Raw genomic sequence first — 4466 nt, forward strand, 5'->3', positions numbered from 1 at the left:
AGTAAGGCACAGTTCCCCCTTTGTTTAAGGGATCTGGTTGAGGTCAGTGCAAGAAGACCCTTTCACCCTGAAACTGCAGGGAGCCCAAGAGTCCGTAAGCAAAAGACCATGATCCCTTAAAGTGGACCTGCCTTGGTTTGGGCTGAGAATTGAATAAGCCTCAGAGGTCAAGCCTAGAGGAAGAACCAGAGCCTGGAGGGAAGCAAAACAGGGAGGGCCTGGCCAAAAACAGAAGTTAATCACTGAAGCCTGTGCTGAGCTGTAACTTACAAATCTCTGTGTAGCCTGAATGGCCTGAAGTGTCTTGCATCACAGTTTTGATGCATTGTGCTTTAATTCATTACACAGTGCAGGGGAATGCAGGAATGCAGCAGAACTAAATGGAGAAAGCCAGTAACTCGCCAAAGTGCCATCTCTAAGGAGAATTTCTTCTTAGTTTGGATGAGTGGTGATGCAGCAGAAAGTTTGGGACTAACCATCAGCAGTACCCAGGAGAGCGCCTCCTACATGCAGTCGGCCACCCTGACACCATTTGTACCTAATCATGATCTGTCCCACCGCCACCTCCAGTGGCCACAGCGTGACCCCTTATCTCTCCCCACAGTTTCAGGCTGGAGTTTATCCAGCTTCTCTCACCAGTCCACACTGACCTCCTGCTTATCCTAGCCCTGGCTTGGGAAGCTTGCTAAGTCAACGCCACAGGTTTCCCACTCAGTTTAGTAACTTAGAAGTGAAAAGATGCTCAGACGGTCATAACACAGATCGAGTCACAACTGTGACCTTCAGTCTTAGTGGAGCAAGAGAAGATATCCAGGTTTCTATATGTAATTCTGTGTGGGAACATGTGTGTGTATATACACAGTGCCATCAGCGGCTTGTTTAAAATAGATTTCCCACAAGGGTAATGAAAACTGGAAGCTTCATCAAAATAAGGACGACATAAGTAGCACATGTTGCCAAAACCATTAAACTGAATGAGAGAGTTAGGCTCCTGGAACAAGGCCACCCTGCTTAGCCTCCAGTGCTACCGCAGCCCTGTCGGTTCATCAGCCACCACCCTTCCAAGGACAGCTGCTCTTTGGTCGGTGAATGCATTTCTGTTTGGCACATGCGCTCACGTTGTTGAATACTCGAAGTGTGTTGTTCAGCAAAGCAGACACGGAGGATTATATTCCTAGGACTTGACTGAAAACATAGCTGACTAGACATGATTTTTCTTTAGAAACCTTATCTTGTACTAGTCACACTATTTAACTCCGCATATTTTCCATTCATATAATTTACCCCCCCCCCAAAAAAAATGGATGTTGGAAATGTTTAAAATGTTCAGAGAGGTACACCACTTTGGAAAACAGTTTGTCCTTTGCTTTAAAAAAGTTAAACATACTCCTACCATACTAACTCAGCCATTCCTCGCATACATATTTACCCAAGGAAAATGACAGCGTATGTCCATGTATGACTTGTATAAAAGTGTTCCTTAGCAGCTTTATTTATGATAGAACACTTCCAAAAGAAACCCAAGTGCCCAACAGGTGAACAGATAAAAAAAATTATGTTCCATCCTTAGGATGGAATACTACTCAGCAATAAAAAGGAATGAGCTATGTATGTAAAAAAAATTTATGAATCTCAAAATAATTAGTCTGAGTGAAAGAATCCAGACAAAAAAAGAACCTATTGTATTATTCCATTTATATAAAATTATAGAAAAGGTGAACTCACCTAAAGTGATAGAAAGCAAATCAGCAGTTGTCTGGGGGCACAAGAAACCAAGTTATTTATTTATTTTTTATTGAAGTTTATTTTGTGTTATGGATATGTCTCTCCACCCCCTTTACCGCTTCCCACCTCCAGCCTCCAACCCTACAATTGATTAAATAGTGTTATTTATTCACTTTTGGATTGGAGATATTTTGGTTTGTTATGAGGAATTTCAGCTTCTGTTAATATTTTTCTTCCTCTTGATTTAGTGTGGGAATTCTGAGACCATGCAGATAAAAAAATAATTGGAGGAAAATTTGAACATGAAGTTGAGAGAGGGTAATTAATGGAGCAGCTAATAGTGGACAGAAATGAGAACTTGGATTGAGAAGGTCACCTTGGAAAGAAGGAAGAAACTTTTTTTTAGGAAAGCAAAACCAAATAGGGGAAGGAATAGGGGGTTAGAAAGGGAGTTGGAGCACCGCTTCCCAAATGATTTTCTCTGACTTGTTAGTGGGTAGACTTGAGCTCAAGATAGAGGATAGGATGGAACACTTGGGGATGGAGAGTTTGGGAGCAGTCCAAAAGGAAATCAATAGGGAATTGACAAGAGGTGAGGAAAAACAAACAAACAAGCAAAAACCAAAAACAAACAAAAAAAGCTTTTCAGCACCTAAAGTCACCTAGCATGAATTTTTGTGGAGCCCACCCAGCATGGTTTTTTTTTTTTTTTTTTTTTAATTTTATTTATTTATTTATGGCTGTGTTAGGTCTTCGTTTCTGTGCGAGGGCTTTCTGTAGTTGCGGCGAGCGGGGGCCACTCTTCATCGCGGTGCGCGGGCCTCTCACTATCGCAGCCTCTCTTGTTGCGGAGCACAGGCTCCAGGCGCCCAGGCTCAGTAATTGTGGCTCACAGGCCCAGCCGCTCCGCGGCATGTGGGATCTTCCCAGACCAGGGCTCAAACCCGTGTCCCCTGCATTGGCAGGCAGATTCTCAACCACTGTGCCACCAGGGAAGCCCCCAGTGTGGTTTTGTGAAATTTTCAATACTAGTGATACTCAATTAGAGGTACAGTCAGCCTTTATTATCTTTTTTTATGGTGAAAAATGTATATGTAGAATTAGTCAGCTGAACTCAGTTTAGGTGATCCCAATTTTGTGGGCAACACCAAAGCATCACGGCTGGGAACCAGTGGAACATAAGCCTTTTTCTCTCCATCAGGCCTGATCAGGACGTTGACCTCGGCCACGTCAGAGTCATAGAGCTTCCTCCCAGCCTGTCTGAGCTGGTGCTTGTTGGCCTTCCATCTACAGTGAACACAGGTATGTTGTGTTGTCTCTATCTTCGTGGCCGATTCGGTGGTCAGGCAGAACCTGGTGACAGCGTAGTGGTCAAGCGTGTTTCTCCTGGGAGTGCTCTTCCGAGGATATCTGGGCTGCCTTCGGCGCAGCAGTATCTTGGACTGCCATGGGTGGGTGACGTGTGGCTCTTCTTTTTCTTGTGCTTGTGGGTGCCGTTCAGTGCTGCCCCCTTGGCCGTCAAAGCCTTTGCTTTGGTTTCAGCATCGGGAGGGGCAGGGGCGTCACACAGCCAACCTTCCTTCTTCGCTTTCGCTGCCTTCTTCCTGAAAAGGTTCAGCCTTCATTTTAGAAGGAAAAAAAAAAAAAGTGTGTTCTCGGGCTTCCCTGGTGGCGCAGTGGTTAGGAATCCGCCTGTCAATGCCGGGGACGCAGATTCGAGCCCTGGTCCGGGAAGATCCCACATGCTGCGGAGCAACTAAGCCCGGGTGCCACAACTACTGAGCCTGCGCTCTAGAGCCCGCAAGTCACAACTACTGAAGCCCGCAAGCAGCAACGAAGACCCAACGCAGCCAAAAATAAATAAATTAATTTAAAAGTTTAAAAATAAAAATAAAACTCCCTGACACTTAAAAAAAAAAAAAACTGTGTTCTCATCTTAAAAAAAAAAAACTTGAAGCCTGTTCTCAGACAGATAAGCCATTACACTGAAAATAATTGAGTTGCATTGTTTAAACTATTTCCAAATTTTCAAATACCTTCAGTAAGTGTGTTGTGTCTCTCACACATGAACTTTATGTAGTAATTGAGTATTTTTACAATTAACTATAAACACAGTTATTTTAATCATCTTTGCTAACATTTACTGCCTGCTTACGACATGGCAGGCACTGTTTGAGGCCCTTTAAACATATTAACTTATTTAATGCTCATAACAACACAACGTCATACTTTACAGAGGAGGAAACTGAAGCAGAGAAAGGTTAAACATTCAGTAAAGACAAAGCTAGGATTCAAAAATCTGGCTCCAGAGCCCAGTATCTAACCTCTACAATATACTACCTCTCATATCTCATATCATGTCACGATTACACCAAAGAAGCAGGACTCATGGGATGTAATCAGAAAACAACTTTCTTTTTGTTTCCCGCTGCCCTTTTACATTTATTCTAGTTCTTTCCCTATCCTTGAATGAAATTTAGGGCCATCTCATCCCCTGTAGAGTCACTCTGAATAACATAAGGTGACCTTAGTTTCCTCTAGTTTTGGGGTTAAGGCTATCTCTCAGAGGCATATTTTTGGTTTTTAGCAATTCCTCCCCCATTATCAGGGGTTTCTCACCTGTAGTTCCCTGGAGTGGCGAGTCCAACTGATCATTAGCCCCTTCCTCTACTCCCTGGATATCTGACAGTTTCCTTCTGTTGTGGTCTTTTACCCATCGAGGCAGTTCTCTCGAACAAGAC

The 4466-nt window shown here is 43.5% G+C and overlaps 1 pseudogene; it reads right to left on the minus strand.

Annotated features, from left to right (window-relative positions):
• Nucleotides 1-2825: 2825 nt before the first annotated feature.
• Nucleotides 2826-3885, minus strand: LOC133090520 (large ribosomal subunit protein uL23-like; annotated as a pseudogene).
• Between the last annotated feature and the right edge of the window lie 581 nt (nucleotides 3886-4466).

The sequence above is a fragment of the Eubalaena glacialis genome, chromosome 4 (assembly GCF_028564815.1).
Source record: "Eubalaena glacialis isolate mEubGla1 chromosome 4, mEubGla1.1.hap2.+ XY, whole genome shotgun sequence".
Taxonomy (NCBI): domain Eukaryota; kingdom Metazoa; phylum Chordata; class Mammalia; order Artiodactyla; family Balaenidae; genus Eubalaena; species Eubalaena glacialis.